The sequence below is a fragment of the Heteronotia binoei genome, chromosome 2, assembly GCF_032191835.1.
Source record: "Heteronotia binoei isolate CCM8104 ecotype False Entrance Well chromosome 2, APGP_CSIRO_Hbin_v1, whole genome shotgun sequence".
Classification (NCBI taxonomy): domain Eukaryota; kingdom Metazoa; phylum Chordata; class Lepidosauria; order Squamata; family Gekkonidae; genus Heteronotia; species Heteronotia binoei.
Window position 1 is genome coordinate 170,793,090 of NC_083224.1, and position 20,910 is coordinate 170,813,999.

The 20,910-nt window shown below is 42.4% G+C and overlaps 1 protein-coding gene across 1 annotated transcript in view; it reads left to right on the forward strand.

Moving 5' to 3' along the window:
• Window positions 1–5,963: 5,963 nt before the first annotated feature.
• Window positions 5,964–20,910, forward strand: part of PRRC2C (proline rich coiled-coil 2C) — a 90,845-nt gene continuing 75,898 nt past the window's right edge. The window contains exon 1 of the mRNA XM_060232449.1: window positions 5,964–6,131. The gene's annotated coding sequence lies outside the window, so the exon portion shown is untranslated. The remainder of the gene's footprint in view (window positions 6,132–20,910) is intronic.

Genomic DNA, 20,910 nt, shown 5'->3' on the forward strand with positions numbered 1-20,910 from the left:
ATTTTATTTTAATGCACTTAATACATCAAGTTTTAGTCATTACCCTCCCGTAATTCTTGGGATAGGGTGTCCTATGTAAAGTTAAATTGGAAAAAAGAAAGCATCCATTTGTGAGAAATAATCTTTTATTGGGTTTTGTGTGTGTGTATTTTGGAACTGTACAGTTTGGGACATGTGGACATTGGTGGCTTCAACCTGAAGTCTTATCTTACCATTCTTTTTTAGCAGATAGCTTCCATTACACTCTAGCTGCTTGACTTTGGATCTTTTAAGAAAGGAAAAAGCACTGGTAGTTCTTCTTGCTGGAGAGGTAGCCACATAACAGTCTCCTAGTAATTTGAAAAAGAGACTGCTATCCTACAAGAATGCATTAGAATTTCAGATGGGTATTAAATGAAAACTGCAGATTACAATTTAAGAGTTTTTTTTAATGATATAGCTGCACTGGTAACTGGCAACTTATTGGGCTACCATCACCATATCACAACAGGTCACCTGTCCTATGAAAACACTTGAGATCCTCTGCCAGCATTTGTGGTGAAAATACAGAAAGATCTGCCACATCATAAGAACACAAGAAGAGCCCTGCTGGGTCAAGCCAATGGTCCATCTAGTCTAGATTCTGTCTCACATGGTGACTAACCAGTTTCTCTGGAGGGCCGGCAACAGGGCATAGAGGCCAAGACTTTCCCCTAATGTTGCCTCCTGTGTCTGGGGTTTAGTGCCTCTGAGTGCCTTCTTCATTGTCCACATTTTTGGCTGCCATTTGTAAAGCCTGGATCTTTCTGTCGATACCTTTCACAATGCCCTTGTGGTCACCTTGAACAATTTCTGTTCAGAGGTGGCATAGAAATGGAGGCGGCATAAAGAAACATAAGAGGAGGCAGGACACTAAATTAACAGAAGCATACGCCTCAGTTGCTGGCTTGGAGATTATCACAAAAGGTGATGGGGTGGAAGGTCAGAATGTATCTGATGGATATGGCTGTTTGTATTGCCTAGAGTTTTGTAATGCTGTTTTTTAAGACCAATGGTCACAGTAGAGTCACAGCCTTTGCTGTTTTATTCTGATGGCTGATGTGATTTTTAAAAAAATCTTTGAACTGCTTTACATTACAACATGCGACTAATGCAGTAAAGTTGGTGATGCAGTATTCTTCTGTGTTTGATGAATAGTTAACTGAAACCCGCTTCCTGTAGAAGAGCAGTACATCTGGGTCCATGAGCTGTTCAAGAAAGTCACAACTTGGCCAAAGCTGGCTTTGCTGCCCACCTTCATTCCGCTCCCGAGTCAAATACAGCTCAGCTGAGCAGCAGAACCCCGCCCACAGCAAAAGAATGTGGCAAGATTAAAAATGTACCCTGAATTATTCATAGACAGTATATATATAAGACTAAAATTAGTGTTATCTTTCCTTGAACCAACATTTGGTTCAGAATACTGAGGGAATAGAACCTATTTGTCATAAAAACTAGATACAAAAAAAACCTTCTGCATTCCCTTTAGTTGAGAGGACATTTCATCTGCTATCAATAGTAAATTTTGTTATGACAGGCAAAAATAGTGGGGAGATTTTTTTTTCTTTTTCCACCATTGTGCATGTAGTAATTTAGCTGCTATACTTGGCAGATTTGTAAATTATTTCCTTATTAATGGTATTTGTTTTGTGTAATGGAGTGCCCAATTACACTTTGAATACAGATCCGGGTGCGTAGCCATGTTGGTCTGAAGCAACATAATAAAGCTTGAGTCCAGCAGCACCTTTAAGACCAACAAAGTTTTATTCAGGGTATAAGCTTTCATGTATCTGTACTTCATTGTATCTGAAGAAGTGCGTGTGTATACACAAAAGCTTATAACTTGAATAAGAACATGAGAAGCCATGTTGGATCAGGCCAACGGCCCATCCAGTCCAACACTCTGTGTCACACAGTGGCCAAAGAAAACCCAAGTGCCATCAGGAGGTTCACAAGTGGGGCTAGAAGCCCTTCCACTTTGCCCCCCACAAGCACCAAGAATACAGAACATCACTGCCCCAGACAGTTCCAACAGTATGCTGTGGCTAATAGCCACTGATGGACCTCTGCTCCATAAAACTTTGTTAGTCTTAAAGGTGCTACTGGACTCTTAACTTTACTTTGAATACCACTGAACAGAGTCCCAAACTGCTCTGCTTTTATACACTGCCACTAGAAATGGTAAAAAACAAGCAACAACCTTTTCCCCTAGGGCTGCCAGCTCCAGTTTAGGAAACTCCTGAGGATTTGGGGGTGGAGCCTGGGAAGGGAACTCAGCAAACAGGGATGTAATGCCAAAGAGTCCACCCTCCAAAGCTGCTGTCTCCTCTAGGGGAACAGACAAAAGGTCAAACAACCTAGGATCCTTAATTACCATCTAAAAGTACCCACTGCTAGAACATTAAGTCCAGAACCTGAATGATGTCAGCTTTTCCCTTCATAGATAAGAATTGTTACATACATACACCCCACTTTCCTGACAGGCCAAGCTACACAATTTAAGTTTTGTAATGAGCCAGATAGCAGCTGTGGGGAAACGGCACCCTAAAAGTCTTGAGGGCCTCAATTTAGGGTGCTTTCATACATGCTAAATAATGCAGCTTCAATCCACTTCAGCGACCAATTGTATGTGGGTTTTGTCATTTCAAACGGTAAAATCCAGTTGCAAAGTGGCCTGAAAGTACATTAATTAGTTTGTGTGAAAGCAGCCAAGACTTGGAAGAAGAAAAGATTGGATTTATATCCCACCCTTCACTACCCAAAGGAGTCTCAGAGCGGCTTAGTTTCCTTCCCCTCCCCTTCCTCACAACAGACACGCTATGAGCTAGAGAGAGAGCTCTGACATAAACTGCTCTTGTGAAGAACAGCTCTATGAGAATATGTGACTGACTCAAGGTTGGGGCTGCTAGGGTTGCCAGCTCTAGGTTGGGAAATACCTGGAGATTTCAAGGGCAGAGCCCACTTGGGGGTTGGCAACCCTTCGTGCCCCCCCCCTGACGTACCTGAACCAAAACAGCCCAGGGGTGCTATTTGCTCTGTTTTAGAGCACAAAGAGGCTTTGCTTCTCTTGCCCCACAAAAGATCCCCAGAGAAACATCTTGCACCCACCAGGTACTTTAGCCAATTTATTAGTACTCTGTGGTTCTTGGAGCCTTGTCTTTACCAGAATTTAAACTGTGCTTTCTTTTCATATATACACACCTTTCTCCCCCTTCACCTTGACAGGGTAAGCTGCCGTAAACCACAAAGGGGAAACCTTGTTGTCAAAAAAGACACTTTAGCATTCTCCTTGTCATATTAGATGGACTAACTATAAGGTTACCAAGTCCTGACTAGGAAATTCCTGAAGATTTGGGGACAGAATTTGGAGAGGGAGCTCAGCATCGATGTGATCAGGCCCATAGCTACAGTGGGGCCCAGGAGGCCAGGCCACTCCATTTAACCCCCACCACCACCTTCCATCTGTATGGTTCCTTCATTGGAGGGCCTCCAATCTGCCCCCTTTGCTTGCCGACACTCTGTTCTGGGCCATCCTCAGACATGGAGGTCCTCCTCCTCCTGGTCTTCCATGCCAACCAGGCCCTCCAAAGCTGCAGGGCTCCTCCAGAGCTGCTAGCAGAGCAGGGCCTCTCCAGGGCACACCAGAGTGGGAGTGGGGGGGCATTCCAGGGAAAGGATGGGGGTGCCATCAGAATTCCTCTCCCCCCCTCAATCCTTTTCATTTATTTTTAACATTTATTTTGCTTGATTTCTGACATAAGGATGAATCCTGGTGGACTTTACAGTTTCTTCCTGTATTTGCTTCCACTCAGCCTGTCATTTTTTAAAAAGTTGTGTTATAATACATCATATTAAAAATTAATTCCAGAAGGACAGCCACAGCATAAAAGAAAGGAAAAGTCTAGCAACTCCTTAGAGAGTAACAAAATTTATCCCACCATGAACGTTCAGCTGCAGTCAGATGCAGATGCAGCTTTTAACACAAATTCACCGGTCTAATTATAATTATAGTGGTAATGTATGGCTGTGAGAGTTGTGAGAATAGATGCTTTTGAACTGTGGTGCTGGAGAAGACTCTTGAGCAGGGCCAGTGCTAGGGTTTTTGGTGCCCTAGGCGAGCTGCCCACTAGCCCCCCCCCTGGAATTTAAAAAGTAGAGAATTGTAGGAGAAATGAAGAAACTTGAAACTATTTACATTTTTAATTTACAGGTTTTTATTTTAAATTCCAATTTAAAAAAAATTGTGAGATTAAACAATAACAATTGTGAGAATACTACTTGATCCTTTTAGCTGGAGGTGCCAGGGACAAGACCTTGTGCATGCGAGAAAGATGCTCTTCCATTGAGTTATAGCTCCCACCTCATGGCTCTGTTAAAGTACAGTAGGAAGGATGAGTGGCAGCATACAACTTCAACAGGAGCGAATTTTTAGAAACTGTAATTGGCTTTTCTTCATCATATGTTCATCATAAATGTCGACTGTGGGGTGACATGATAGAGGTTTACAAGATTATGCATGGGATAGAGAAGGTAGAGAAAGAAGTACTTTCCTCCCTTTCTCAGAATACGAGAACTCATGGACATTCAATGAAATTGCTGAGCAATCAGATTAGAACTGATAAAAGGAAGTACTTCTTCATCCAAAGGGTGATTAACATGTGGAATTCACTGTCACAGGAGATGGTGGCGGCTATAAGCATAGCCAGATTCAAGAGGGAATTGGATAAGAATATGGAGCAGAGGTCCATCAGTGGCTACTTGCCACAGCATATTGTTGGAACTCTGTCCGGGGCAGTGATGCTCTTGTATTCTTGGTGCTTGGAGGGGCAGAGTGGGAGGGCTTCTAGCCCCACTGGTGGACCTCCTGATGGAACTTGGGGTTTTTTGGCCACTGTGTGACACAAAGTGTTGGACTGGATGGGCCATTGGCCTGATCCAACATGGCTTCTCTTATGTTCAGCTTTTACAACTGGTTAATTTATCCCTGCCTGGCTCCGAGGAGCACACTGTGCAGGTGCTGTCCACTTTCATGTTTCCCGGGTCTGTAAAACCAGTCAGGCAGCATCTGCGCTCCATGAAGCCTGCTTTCCATTGGGGACAGCAGGCTACAAGGAGCACACAAGCTGCGCATGGAGAGAGGGGGCACCGCCCTAGGCAGCCACCTACTTGGCCTACTCCCACACACCAGCTATGCTCTTGAGAGTCCCTTGGACGGCAAGGAGACCAGATCAGTCAATCCTAAAGAAAATCAACCCTGGCTATTCCTTGGAAAATACTGAAACTGAAGCTCAAATACTTTGGCCACCAAATGAGATGGTAGCGCTCACTGGAGAAGCCCCTGATGTTGGGAAAGATTGAAGGTAAAAGAAGAAGGGGATGGCAAAGGATGAGATGGTTAGACAGTGTTATCGATGCAACAAACATGAATTTGAGCGAATTTAGGGAGGCAGTGGAAAATAGGCCTGGCATGATGTGATCCATGTGGTCACAAAGAGTGGACTCTCTATGCAACTGAACAACAGCAATTATAGACATAGTCTTCATGCATATAAATTCAGGAGTAGCTGTGTTGATTTGAGGTAGCAGAATAAAGTTCAAATCCCAACTGCACTCTTAAGACCAACGAAGTTTTATCCAAGGTACAAACATACGAAAGTTTATACCGTGAATTAAACTGCCAGCTTTAAAGCTACCACTAGACTCAAATGTTGATCTACTTTATGCATATGATGACTCTAGGAAGCTTATTCTCTAATAAATTGTATTAGTCTTTAAGATGCCAATAGTAAAATGTTCAAAATTACAAAACATTTATTTTTAAAAATGCATGAAACGTACAGTTCACCGCTGCGCTGGAACCGGCCCTGCAGTTCTCCCCATCCCCTGCAGGGGCGCCAACCACTGTCTTTCCTTCTCCCCTGGTTCTAGAGCGCGCCGGGAGCCTCGCTTAAGCAAACTGGCGGCGGGTTCCCGTCACGTGACCCGTCCCCGCTGCTACGTGGCGTGGTGAGGTCAGACGTTGCGAGGCGCCGCCGCCGGCTTGGCTGCCCGCCCGCCATCTTGGCCCGCTCTGTGTGGAAGCGGCTGGGGCGGTTGTTCCGGCCTCGTCCTCGGTGAGTCTACTCCTCAGGTGGGGCGAGGTGGCCTTATTCGGCCAAGGGCGGGGAAAGTGGCGCGGGAACGGGACGCGGGAAAGCGGGCCGGGAAAGGACTCCCGAAACGGAGGGCCAGCCGGGGCTTGAGGCGAGGGTGGTGGGCCCCGGCTGGACACGAGAGCCTCGAGGAGGAGGCGGCAAAAGAGAAAGAGCTGCCTTGTCTCTTTCCTCGCGGTGGTGGGGGCGGAAGGGAAGGAGAAGAGCCGCTGCGGCCGCCGGCCTTCTCGGCTGAGGTAGGGTTGCCAATCCCCAGGTGAGGGCAGGGAATCCCCCGGGTTGGAAGGTCTCCCCCCCGCCCCGCTTCAGGGTCAATAGAAAGCGGGGTTGGGGAGGGAAAGGTTTGCTGGCACCCCATTATTCCCCATGGAGACCGATTCCCATAGGGTATAATGGAGAATTGATCTGTGGGGAGCTGTTTTTTGAGGTACAGGCACCATATTTTCAGAATCGCATCTGGAGCCTCTCCTCAAAACACCCTTAAAGTTTCAAAAAGATTGGACCAAGGGGTTCAATTCTGTGAGCCTCAAAAGAAGGTGTCCCTATCCTTCCTTATTTCCAATGGAAAGAAAGCATTTAAAAAGGTGTGAGGTCCCTTAAATGTGGTGGTCAGAACTCCCTTCGGCGTTCAGTTATGCTTGTCACACCCTTGCTCCTGGCTCCACCCCAAAAGCCCCCAGATATTTCTTGATTTGCACTTGGCAACCCTAGGCTGAGGGCTGGCTGAAAAGAATATGTGCGCTATGGGGAGGATGGGGACGGTTTTGAAACGAATGCCACTCTTCCGTTTTAAGGACTTCCTGCCTCCTCCTCTTTCATTTTCTCCAACCCCTCGATCGTTCTTTTGTTCCCCCCACCCCGTTTCTCGTCTTTCTTTTACTCCCCCCTTTTTTTCTCCTCTTAACTTCCGGCCTGAATCTCTCTCCAGATTCCTTCCTCGTGGGGTCGGGGAGATAACAGTGGGAAGAAAAAATGAGTAACTTCTCTTGACTCATCTGAGCGCGACTGGTTGCCTTTAAGGAAGGCTGCGGTTTCTATAGAGGCTCTTTCTCCCCCCCCCCCCCCCCGGTTCCAGACGTTAACTTCCGGGTGAACCCATGCACAGAACCGGGCTGCAGATTTTTTTTTTTTTTAAAAAATAGCGTTGATCATTAAAAACAGAACCACATGCTCTTGGATTTGCTTCCTGCAGAGTAAAATTGGAATCTGCAGCAGGATCTTGGAGGATCTTGAAAAGAAGTCTGGTGTGGTCCAGTAGTTTCACATTCTATTCTAGGCTCTCAGTGCAATGCCATGAAGTTGGAAGGGGAAGAGAAAAGACTGAATGAAAAGAGATAGGGGAGACATAAGAACATAACAGAAGCCATGTTGGATCAGGTCAGTGGCCCATCCAGTCGAACACGCTATGTCACACAGTGGCCAAACATAGCCATGGAGGTGATGGGGCACTGCCTGCCTTTTTGGGTGCATAAAATGGTTGCCCTTGTGTACATAAAACAGATCAAGAATCCAGTAACACCTTCAAAACTGACAAGTTCTATACCAGTCTAAGCTTTTGTGAGTTAGAGCACAGTTCATCAGGATGCATTGACTTGTTAAAGTTTATGCTTGAATAAATTGTGTTAGTCTTTATGGTGCCACTGGACTCCTGTTTTATTTTGCAGCTATAGAACAACACATCTCATCCAGGATTAATCTCAGCATATTTGTCTGTGTATACACATAGAGCAGGGGCCCCCAACCCCTGCTCCGTGAACCGGTACTGGACTGTGGCCTGTTAGCAACCGGGCCTTAAGTTGCATAATTATTTCATTATATATTACAATGCAATAATAATAATAAGAAAACAATGGATTTATCTCCTACCCTCCACTTCCAATTTCAGAGTCTCAGAGCGGCTCACAATCTTCTTTACCTTCCTCCCCCACCACAACAAACACCCTGTGAGTTAGGTGCAGCTGAGAGAGCTCTCCCAGAAGCTGCCCTTTCAAGGACGGCACTGCAAGAGCTAGGCTGACCCAAGGCCATTCCAGCAGCTGCAAGTGGAGGAGTGGGAAATCAAACCCCGTTCTCCCAGATAAGAGTCCACACACTTAACCACCAAACTAATAGAAATAAAGTGCACAATTGTATCATCCCAAAACCATCACCTCCCCCCCACTGTCCATGGAAAAATTTTCTTCCACAGAATTGGTCCCTGGAGCCAAAAAGGCTGGGGACCACTGGCATAGAGGATAATGTGGAGAGGAAACAAGTTTGAAGGGGAAGAGTCACAAGGTTGAAATGTAAGAACATAAGAACTCTGCTGGATCAGACCAGTGATCCCTCTCGTCCAGCACTATCTCATGCAATGACCAGACATTTCCTTTGGAGGTCAAACAACAGGGCTGCTGCCTTGATTGCTTGATAGCCTTTTGTTACGCTTGTACTTGTGCATAATAAGTGTGTTAGTCTCCTTTAGGTTTCTGTCAGATTTCCATGATAAAGCCACCTCATGGAACATAAGCACAGGTATGGGCATAGTTAGTGCCTGGGATGGCAGACCTGGAAGTATGCCTGTTGCCTTGACTTATATGATTAGAACTAAGGTGGGAGATAAAGGAGAAAAAGATCTAACTTGTTATTTACTTACAGAAATAAGGAATTATGGCTTCATCGTGGTTTCTGACATGGAGCAGTAATCAGTGGCTATGTTTTTCTTTACATAAGGATTACTCATGGTAGTCTTGAAGTGGTTTCTCTTTCATTGCTAAAGATGGCAATCCCATGTTTCCTTATAGTAACAAGATGAGCAGTTACAAAAGGATGCTTTTAGCTCAAGGGTGGCCAGAGTGCAGCTCAGGAGCCGTATGTAGCTCTTTCACACGTATTGTGTGGCTCTCAAAGCCCCCACCACCCCATCAGCCATCTTGCAGAAGGAATATCTCTCTTTAAATCACTTATCCAAGCCAGCCAGTGGCTTGGAGAATGCATTTAAAGTTAAAGTTGCTTTCTTTCCACTCCTTTCTGCCTTCCTGCTCTCAAACATCTGATATTTATTCTATTTGGCTCTTGTGTTAAGCAAGTTTGGCCACCCTCGTTTTAGCTTTTGTTGAACTTGAAAATAACAAAAGTTACTTTAGATCCAAAGATGTGACCTTCCCATTTGTAGCCAGATAACATCCGTACTTTCTAATTTTATTGGTTGTAATTACTACTCTGGGAACTACAGGATGCTAAATTTGCATGACATCTTTCATTGAAATAAGTTATGATTCTGGTTTCTTATGCAACTTTTGTCTGCTTTATAAATGAATGGTTACTGAGTAGATAACAAAGTGGTAGAGGATCTTTTGTCTTATCATGAAGTCTTAGTATGGTCACTAGCATGCTAAATTGCTTGTGAACTTCTAATCTAGCTGTGCCTTGAACAGCCCACGGAAGATGAAGCATCTGTAAGTTTCAATTTGATAGTTCCCAGTGTCTTTACAGAAACATCTCTCATTCAACTGTGTAACATCTAGTTCTGGTTTTTTATGGGAATGAGCCCTCTGTGTTGCAACTTGGCATGGTGATTCTCTTGTATTCTGCTTGGAGATAGAATACATCCTGGTTTGTGTCAAACCGTAACTTGTCATTCTATTCAGTTTGGATGTTGTGATTCTTTCTACTTGGGAATACAGAGTCTTCAGTCTTCCAGGGGAAAAAGGAAGATGGAGCATGCAAGCCCAAGGACTTTGTTTTTGTGGTAACCGTAGCCCAAGGACTTTGATCTCTACTGATGTATCTATAACCTTTTATAATTTCATGGGCTAGTAATACCATTTTTCAGAGTATTTAGGCTTTTTATAAAATAGAACACGGAAGGACCTCTCTTCTTACACTGTTGACTCATTGGGTGGAACTGTTCAGAAAACCAGTTAACCAGCCACAGATCAGTTAAAACAATAAACAAAAAAATAATTGAAAATGAATATAGGGTTAAAATTACGATGAACACAATCGAATCTACAATTTTTAGAGAATTTTAAAATTTTATGATTCTACAACTGAGTTATAGTTGTAGAGGGAAGATAAGGCAGAATAATACTTTAAACCAGTTAACTTTTTAAGTATTTAGGTTATTTCTATATACTTTCTTCCCCCACATTCACTTTGTCTGGGAAGCATGCCAGGTGATCTTGGGTCAGTTGCACTCAGCTTAATCTACTTCACAAGGTTGTTGTGAGGATAAATGGAGGATAGGAGACACTGAGAACTCTTCCCCAAAAGTGCAAGTTTTGTGCTTGAAATAGATCATTCAAATCGATAAAGTGCATACAAGCAAATAAATTGCTTGAAAGCATTAGGAGTTCAATCCAGGTGGGCAGCTGTGTTGATCTGAAGTAGTAAAACAAATTTTGAGTCTAGTGGCACTTTTAAGACCAACAGAAGTTTATTCAGGGTATGTGCTTTCGTGTGCAGGCACGCATCCTCAGATACATAGAAATGGAAGTTAACAGTTCATATATGTGTAGGCAGATCCCTTTACATAGGTGAACAGCAAATTAGCATACAACTTAATAAAGATGTTTTGAAATATGCAAAGGTATTGCTATTTAGTTAGTCGTTTGCTGTATTCTTCAGTTTCTGTAGAAAGTGAGGATTTTTAAAAAGCCAACTGTAGCAGCAAAAGTAAATTGGCAACTATGGTGACTGTTCCAGACAGGACAGGCTGGAAGCCTTGAGGGAGCTAAGCCTGGCACAGAAATGCCATCTTGTGCATTGGACCTTGAAAGCTTTTTCAGGCATCTTTGCAACCACAAGAAATTTACTGCTAAGAGAAATGTACTTTTTTAAAAAAAAGATGAAAGCTGGAAGCTAAGTTGGGAGCTATGATTCTGCACCAGTTTTTACGAGAGGCTTTTAATTCTGTGTAACATTCAATATACTGAAAACTCCTGGTGCTGCAGAAAGTCAAAAGTAAGGAACAAATGTGCCCTTTTAGCTGTCTGTGATCTAAGAGGGATACGGACTTACACATAAGTTTATAGATACTTGCTTACTGTGCTGTAAGAATATCCTCCCAGAAATAAAGCAGTTTGGAAAACTAGAAGAAAATCAAATCAAGTTTGAGTGCAGTGGCACCCTTAAGACCAACCAAGTTTAATTCTGGGTATGAGCTTTTGTATTCATGTACCAATCAGATTTGGTTTTCTTCCCTTTTATTACATGCTATAAATGACCAGGGTGGAGGGAGCTGGCTGCTCAATTTATGGTCCAGTTATTGCTGTAGACTTCTGTTACTAAGTTGTGTCTTCTTCAAGCAGTTAGCCAAGTATGCTGTCTAATTTCAGACAGCAAGACCAGTGGACTTTTTGCTGGCATTGTTTATTTCTAGCCTGTTGCTAGCAGACAGTTATGGATGATCTAATTGTATGGAAGAACGCTCTGCAGCAACTTTTTTGATTGTTGGACCCTGTGCTGTGTAGTACAAGTGTCACTTTCAGCTGAGCACTCCTCAGTTTCTTACAAGGCTGGAATATAATTAAACAGTCTTTGCCTTTTATTTGAAAGGACAAATCACACCACTAGCATTATGGGAAGGATATTCATGAATATTAGAAGAATTAAATTTCTTGACAAGCTGTCTGAGAGACAATCTTACATACTTCACTTCAATACTAACTGCATATTTCCTATTAGAAGAGTGAAATCTTATTAAATGAAATGGGATTTGTTTCTGATTTTAAGATTGTTTTTCTTTGCTGTAAGAAAAGTTAGGGAATGATATGGGTTTTCCAAGAAAATTTTTGATGCAAATTTAAATAATTTAAATGTTTAAAGTATGTTAACAAAAGAAGGCAAATATACCATGTATAAGCCTGAACTATTGTAGATGCAGTTTGGGTTGTCTGTGCTTCACATCCCACATTTAGACTCACATGGTTGATTAGGAGCCCAGCAGTCACAACAGCTATAGATAAACACACTATATTTACATATGTGGGACAGAAAATCTTCCATAGAAAAATACAGCACTAGAAAATTTTCCGCTTCCTGTCTCTGAAGCTGAGTAAGCCTTAACTTGGCTTTTTTCATTCTGATTAAACAATTTCAGACTCCCATTCCTCACTGAGACCTACCACGTACCAGATAAGTATGGCCTTCAAAAGAAGGTGGAAACCTGAAAGAGGGTCTCTGTCTCACCACCCCACTAAAAGACTTAGGACTTCTGTGTTCATATTAGCTGGCACGCATGCTCTCACCTTGCAAAGAACTAATGTACATCCTACAAATCCCGAAGGATCATCGTCCCCATTTTCTAGAAATGCTGTGTTAAGTATACAGTCTTAAACCTGCTGAATTAATTAGCTACAGTTATTATTTATTTTATTATATTTATATCGTGCCCTCCCCTGACAAGCTCTGGGCTGCAATAATTATGCAATAGTTCCACCCCGTAAATAGTAAATCATAACAGCAAAGCTTGTGGGCTTGAACTCCTCCTGTACCCCACCACTCTTTCTTTCATAATGTCTACATAATGTTAAATCATTGCGTTAACAACATAATTTTGAGAATTACCCAAAGATGACCTCAGTTCCTTTTGCAAACTGCAGACTTTTAGCAGCAGTTGAGCTAACTACCATAAAAATGAACAAAGAGGCCCAATAGTCCCCCCCTCACAACTTAGCTGGTAAAAAAACCACAGCTTTGAAACTTGAACGTTTGAAGTAAACTGTTATGTAAAGAATATACAGATAAATTGGTAACACTTTCCATCAAGGTACAACTGACACCACTCAGTGGACCTCTGAGTTAAATTTTCTATGTACACTGAAAACAGGAAGAAATAGAAAGAAATTCTATGATGTATTTCGACCTAATATGACCCATAGGCATGAATTTAGAGAACTTTAATTCTCTCATGCCCCTGCATTCAATAGTTGTTTTTTTCTAATGTTTAAAAAAGAGTAAGATGGAGGTGACAAAGTGGGGCAGAACTAACCCAGAGCCAGGACATCCATTAGGTGACTCTAGATGACAGGTGGGGCGAGCAAGGAAGAGAAAACTGCTGCCCTTCCCACTCGCAGATAAAGCCCCTGTCTATCAGCTGGTTGTAGGCCCTTTCAGCTGTGCCCTTTTAGAAGGGCAGCAGAAGCAAAAGCGGCATGTGTCCACCTCCACCTTGCCTCTCAGGTAAGGCAGCTGTGGTGAGGGGAGGCTGACCAGGTGTCTGGGGGGGAGGGGGCACACTTTGCCTGCTGGTGGGGAGGAGACGGCGGGGGGGGGGGGGGAGCCTTGCCTGAGGCGCCTAATACCCTGGCGCTGGACTGATCCTATTATTCATGAGATATATATGCAATGGTACTGTATGCTAAAGTTTTACAGGGGATCTTTTTATACATTTTGGTGCCTTGAGATCGTCAATGGAAGATAGCTCTTAATTCACAGTTTTGGACTTAGGTATTCCTAACATACCTTGCTTACATTTGTTATATTAATGTTAATGTCTGAATAGAATCTTTTTGACTTGGAAAGTACTGAACAATTCTGCTGACTGTTTTGTGAGAAGTTTGTTATAGTTTAAAAAGAAACAGTCATATACTTTGGTTCATGGGTCAGCACGATCCGAACCCCAAACCAAGCCAGGATGCATGCTTACAAATCAAATTGGTTTGTGTGGATTGCAGCCCTGCAAACTGTGTTGAAAGTGACTGCAGTCCTTTTAAATAGGTTTTGCAGAAAGCCCAAAAAACTGCTGAGCAGCCTTCCCATTCCCACCTCGCAGCTGATTCAGGCTGTCTTTTGCAGTCCCTTTAAACTTTAAAAGGACTGCAAAAGACAGCCTGAAAAACAGCAGCCAGCAGAAGGAGAGGGAGAACCAGGAGAAAGAGAAACAGAATGGCTGAGGGAAGAGGCTTCCCATCTCCCTTGCTGTGGCCAGGAAAAGGGGGGAGAGTGCATGGCACAATGATGTCACCTGACATCATGGGGTGACATCGTGGTTTTTGAGCAAGACTCTATGGTTTATATGAATATATGAAGCTGCCTTATACTGAATCAGACCCTTGGTCCATCAAAGTCAGTATTGTCTTCTCAGACTGGCAGCGGCTCTCCAGGGTCTCGAGCTGAGTTTTTTCACACCTATTTGCCTGGACCCTTTTTTGGAGATGCCAGGGATTGAATCTGGGACCTTCTGCTTCCCAAGCAGATGCTCTGCCACTGAGCCACCATCCCTCCCCAATAGTCAGTTTTACCATAGAGTTTTGCCCATAAACTAGAGTGTCACCGAACAATGTCTGTGATGTGATATCACATCACCTTTTGGGGGTAGGGAAGTGCCCCAGAAAAACGGGGGTTCTCCTGTCCCTGGTGGGGGTCTGGCAACTCTAGGGCCAGACTAGCTGTCTCAGGCTTGCTTGGACAGCTCATTTAACCAGGGAGCCAGAGGCAACTGAGTTAGCTCCTTGGTGTAGCCCCTTTAAATGGGCTGTGCAAGTAAGACTGAGACAGCTGGGCTGACAGGATTTAATGGCTCCAAGCCATTTAAACCATACAGAGTTATGACTGCCCCCAAATTTCAGGGAAGTTCTGGCCAAAATGCCCATTTCTGCTTGTAAGGTAATAGAATATAAGGCAGTTAATACATACCACCAGTCCCACAACCCTGGGAACGTTATGGGTTAAGAGAGCATTAAGTAAGGTTCTGTGATAATGTGTTTGAGCATGTATCACTGCTTTTCAGAATCCAGCAGCATCCTGAGTTTCTCCTGACACTTGTCTTTTTGTAAGGCCTGAAATTCTTATTTGCCAAATACTCTTATCTGGACCCAGTTTCTTCCTATGATTCTGTTTTCAGACATCCATTTACAAGTAGTCTTTTGTCTTCATATTCTACTTCTGAGGTAGTGAATTGTTTGTTTAGAATGGTGATAGCTTAAACAAATCAAGAAAGAGAATCTATTCAAAAATCTTGGTTTCAGTTTCTTTTCAGAGTAAATAAATTTTGAATTCCAGGCAGCTCCTGAATAGTTTGGCTCTTTGAACTACACAGATAAATAAATTACAACAGTTTTCGTTTTCATAATGAGCAAGAGCTCTTGGCTCATTTCGCAAGCATTTTCTGTGGGCTCATATATATGATAATATCCGAAGGCTACTTCATACCAGCAGTATTATATATATCAGGGGTGGCGAATGGTAGCTCTCCAGATGTTTTTGCCTACAACTTCTATCAGCCCCAGCCATTGGCAAAAAACATCTGGAGAGCTACCATTGGCCACCCCTGATATATATTTACTGCCAATATCAAGACTTTTGAAGTACAAACAGCTGGACCTAGGTTCAGCTCCCCCCCCCCCCCCCGAAGTTCCACTGGGTGACTTTGAGCCACCTCCTCTCATAGAAGGAGGGGGGGGATGTATGCTGCTGTCTTAAACTTCATGAAGAAAGAGCAGGATAAAAATGCGATGGATTATTTGCTATTTTCTCGCCTATTGTATAATAAAGCACAAGTTTATTTTCTTGTTCACGTGCATTTTAAGGGAGAAAATTGTGATTTTCATATGTGAGCTCTTTGTATCTGCCACAGTTTGTGTTGTTTTGCACTATAAGACATTGCATGCAGAAATATTATATATTTACCATATTTTCTAGTCAGCATTGGTTCCCCATTTGGCAGCTTATGGATGTTTGAATATATTTTATTTAAACTATTTTCTTCCCTGCCTTATGCCTGCAAGCTCAAAGTGGCCAACTAAACAGCAGAAGGAAGCAGACTTTAAGAATTAAGAATTAAAACGCTGGAGTAAAAATCAGTGCATGTGATTAATACAGCTAAAACAGTTTACACTCCAACAAATGCCCTCTAGAACAGAACAATCTTGCAAGGTTTCCTAAATATGGTCAGTGAAGATGCCTGCTTGCACCCATTCTGGTGGATCTTTCTAGAGGAATGGACCTAATATAGAGAATGACCATGACCATACTATCGTAGGTTAAAGTACCACAAGGAGAAGGAGGCCTAAGGAACACAACTGGCATCTTGGAGTATTCAGGGATATATGATTATATATTCATATATAGATGAAAATATAGATACTGCAGTAGAGCAAAAAAGTGTGTTGGGGGGGGGGGGAGTCCAGCAGGGTATGGTGCAAGGATGCCTGGCTGCTGCCCTTCTTTTTCTGTCCTCTGCAGTGATTTGGTTGCTGGGAGAATAGGGTAGTGCTCGAGCTATTTGATTCCCAATGGAATCATCATGCCATCTGAGTTTCATAGATGTGTTAGAATTTTTTGAAAAAAAATCCCAATATATACAGATATGTAGGTTTCAAATGTTAGCCTGTATGTCTTATTTGGACAACCATAGGAAGGTAGAAAAGTCACTTGCTCATGTTCACAAACCCATTGCCGAAGGTAATGAACCTTTTAATATCATGATCTTGGCACTGACTTCATGCTGAACTTCAGAGGGGCTTGGTAGCCTTAGAATTTCTCACTGCTTTTAAGTGTCTCTGAAGCACACTGCAGTCACAAGTTTCCATATTTCTTTTGAGCTGGGGTGGGGGACTTGTCCCAGTTGCTGAGCTGAGTTTCAGAGGTCTCCAAAGCAGCAAGATTGATGTACTTATCTAAAATTTGATCTACGTTGCCTAGAGAGGTGAAAGGCTGGAATTCAGATGGAAATCAGTCTTTTCCAATGGGAAATTTGGAAAAGAATAGAAAGAAATGCCTTTTGAAATATGTTCTTTTTAGAAATGAGTGAAGTGCTTTTTAAGACAAAACTTTACTTACTCCAGATATATAGCATGAAACTTTCTACGGCACTAGATAATTATCTTTATGTATACTGTAGACGTGCAACCTATTTAAAAGGATATGTTTATTGCTTTTAGCAGTAATATAATAATGTGTTTCAGTTCAGTGTTAGTTTAGCTTAATATCCAGATACACCCCTTTGTCCCTCTAATTTCACCTTTAGTTTTCTTACTACTAAGATGGCACATATTATGATACATGACAAGTATTATAGGATGCAGCAGTTTGTAACAGTCTGTCAGGTACTTGGATATATTTGCAATTTTGCTTATAAAAAACTAATGCATTTATACCTTTAAATTTAATAAACATGCCCAGTAACTAAATTTGATAAACTAGTTTTTGAAACAGCTTTGCTGGTTGCCCAGTTTCTTCTGGACTTGATTTAAGATACTGTTTCTTACCACAGGACTTAATTTTATTTGGATCTAGGAGGCAGCTTAATTTTTTAGGGTTTTGCATTTTAACATCTATAGCAGGGGTGTCAGACATGTGATCTGCAGTATGGAACAGGCTCCTGGAAGGCTTCTATCCAGCCCACAAGCAAATGGTTGTCTCTTGCTTCCTTCTCCATTCATTCTGCTGCTATGTTGCAGTTTGCTTTACCAGACTCTGTCAATCATACATGAGAGATATAGTTCCCTGCACTAGTTAAGGCTCCTCCCCTTCCTCCTCCCAGGGAGGGATCGAGGCAGAGTTTGCTTGCTGCCAGGCTTCTCAGTTGCACAGGAGACAAAGGCAAGCCTTTCTTCCGCTCCATTGGCTGAGTGGAAGAGGGAACAAGGGAGATCTTGCTTGGCTTGGCTGCTTCAGTCACACAGGAGAAATACAAAGCATCTTTAAGAGCAGCAAAATTTTATTCAGTGTATGAGTTTTCATGTGTGTTTTGTTGGTCTCGTTATACCACAGCTCTCCTGGATACAATTGGATTCCCTCCCCCTTTTCATTGCATTCATGCCCTCATGATCCAGTCTTTCTCAGTAGGAAAGCAATGTGAACTATTTAGATGAGGAATAACAAGTCAGTGAGGTGGATTAGACTGAGAATGTGTGTCCAGACCAAGTTCATCCAGCACATTTGCAAACGGGGGGGGGGAGGGGTTGAACCTAGGCTTCCTAGATAGCAGGCTGATACTGGCCACTGTACATTCATTGCCATCTCTCTAATTCTTGCACTGCCTCATAGGAGGTTGTAGTTATTTATCTGGGAAAGGCTATAGTTTTGTAGACAAACACATAGCCCTCAAGTAGGCACATTGATGAACACAAATTATTGAGGAAGACTCAGCATGGGTTCTTTAAGGGAAGATCTTGCCTCACTAACCTGTTACAGTTCTTTGAGGGGGTGAACGAGCATGTGGACAAAGGGTACCCAATAGATGTTGTTTACCTTGACTTCCAGAAAGCTTTTGATAAAGTTCCTCATCAAAGGCTCCTTAGTAAGCTCGAGAGTCATGGAGTAAAAGTCCTCTTGTGGATCAAAAACTGGCTAATTAATAGGAAACAGAGAGTGAGTATAAACGGGCAATCTTCGCAGTGGAAGATGGTAAACCGTGGGGTGCAGCAAGGCTCAGTACTTGGTCCCATGCTCTTTAACTTGTTCATTAATGATTTGGAGTTGGGAGTAAGCAGTGAAGTGGCTAAGTTTGCAGATGACACTAAATTGTTCAGGGTGGTGAGAACCAGAGAGGATTGTGAGGCACTCCAAAGGGATCTGTTGAGGCTGAGTGAGTGGCCACTGTGTGATACCGAGTGTTAGACTGGATGGGCCATTGGCCTGATCCAACATGGCTTTTCTTATGTTATCTGTGTCAGGATGCCGTCTCATGTTCTTGACCAGTACATGAAGCAACTTATGTTCAGAAGCTTACAATGCTCAGCCATTTCATGTTTTCTCTTGGGCCATGGGCTCAGAACACTGACCATGAGATTTCTGTAGTGAATATCAGATCAAAAGTAGGTTTGCAGCTTACAGATACACACCTGAACAGCATACTCAAGACTGCTACAGCAAAGATATTTTGATGCAATAATTCAGAACGAGAGGTGTCAGTTATCAAAGACTGGTAAATAAACAAAATATTGCAAGAGTGCTAATGTTTTAAGCATGTTTTTAAAAGTTTAAAAGTCTTTAATTGTTTTTGTGCCTTTTATAAAGTTTATATTTGTGCTAACTTGCATTTTATGAACCACATGGCTGGGCCCAACAAGGTATCATTTATGTCAGATCTGGCCCTCATAATAAATGAGTTTGACACTCATGATCTATAGTTTGTAATTACCGCTACCACAAATCCTAATCTCTTCTCAGTGTCTCCTAAATTCATTAAAGCTATTACAAAATATCAGTAGCTATAGAAGTAACCCTGGTTGTCAATACCACAACAAAAAGTTAACCTCTAACCCTAACTTAACTTCTCCTTGATTTTTCCTATAGAGTTAAACACTTCATTTAATTGAGTTTTAACTGCATATCTAGAAAGCAGCTGGTTAAGAAATGAATCAATCTATCACCAGTGAATGCTGTAAAGCTGCCTTGAAAAGATGCTGTGTCAGTGAATATTCTTTTGGCAAGAAACACTAATGAGAGCTGGGGAAAAGATTTTTGTTCAGTAGCTGAAGAATTACTTATTATTTATTAAGTTAGATTTATATCCCACCCATTTTACGAAGGCTCAAGACGGCTAACAACATAAGATAACAGTATTAAAACATTAAAACTATAAAGGATCCATGATTGGCCTTGATTTTTTACACTTTCAAGGAGAAGGATGGTTACATCAGTCTTAACCACTGGAAGCTAGAAGTGTGATACTTAAGAGTGTCCTTTTAGTAACCTTGCACTGTCTTAAGTAAGTGCTTAAGTTCCTTAAAAACTCTCAGGGATTTATGTATATTCTTTCATCTGTGTCAAAACAAAAGAGAACTGAAATGTGAATCCTCACACCTCAGTTGTATGGCTGCTACCAGCTTCTTTACTGTGCAGCAGCAAGAGACAACAGGGCCAAGCCTCTAGCCTTTTCAGGGTTCATACAAGAAACCAACCCCATTAGGGTTGTACACTCACAAGATGAGTCCCCAAACAAGTTACCTTGGTAGCTGTAATCAACTTGGGCCAACGTACTGGATTCAGATAGAAGCCTCCCAAATGCAGAAACCAAAATATAATTAATGTGGTGCTGGAAGATGTGCAGGAATATGTAAACAAGAGCTAAGAACAGGAGGATACAAAATAGCTGTTCCTAGATACTGACAGAACAGTGGTTCTCTAAATCTGGAGGATTCTTAACAAGGAATAATGCAGCATTGTTTCAAAGTCAAAAATCAACAGGCCTTCAGCTATCCTGAACCACCCAAGTCAAATATAATCCAAAGCAAGGCATAGGGCCATGAACAAGAACTGAGCTAAGCACCTAGGTTATGGCAAGAGATCCCAGCTATGGCTAAGCATGCCCAACTAGAATGAAGGATCTTTACTTTATGCCTCACAGCCTACTCTTGCATGATTTAGGTTGGCTAATCAAAAGTAGGCCCTATGATGTAACCCAATTGACCATTGGTGTTGCTAGCCAGGTGAAATAACCACACAGGTGAGATTGCAAATTAGTATCTGGTGTTCTGCAGTTACATCAAATCCAGTTAACAATCTCCCGTAAATACTTGCATTAATTAGATGGAATGTGTAGGTCCTCTGAGTGTGGCCTTAAAATGTTTAGGGATGATGAGACACTTGCACCTGTGAACTGCCTCCCATCCTTCCTTATATCTCCCTGTGAATATACATAAATCTCTGTCAGTCTGGCCTCGGTGCTCAGTGAGCAGGAATTTTTCCATGTTCCACTGAACCAAAGCTTTGAATTAGTACAAGACAATTAGTATGAAGTGGCCTAGTCTCTTGACAACCCTGACTTTCACTTTTTATCCCTTAATATATTTCTGATTTTTCTCCTCACTTT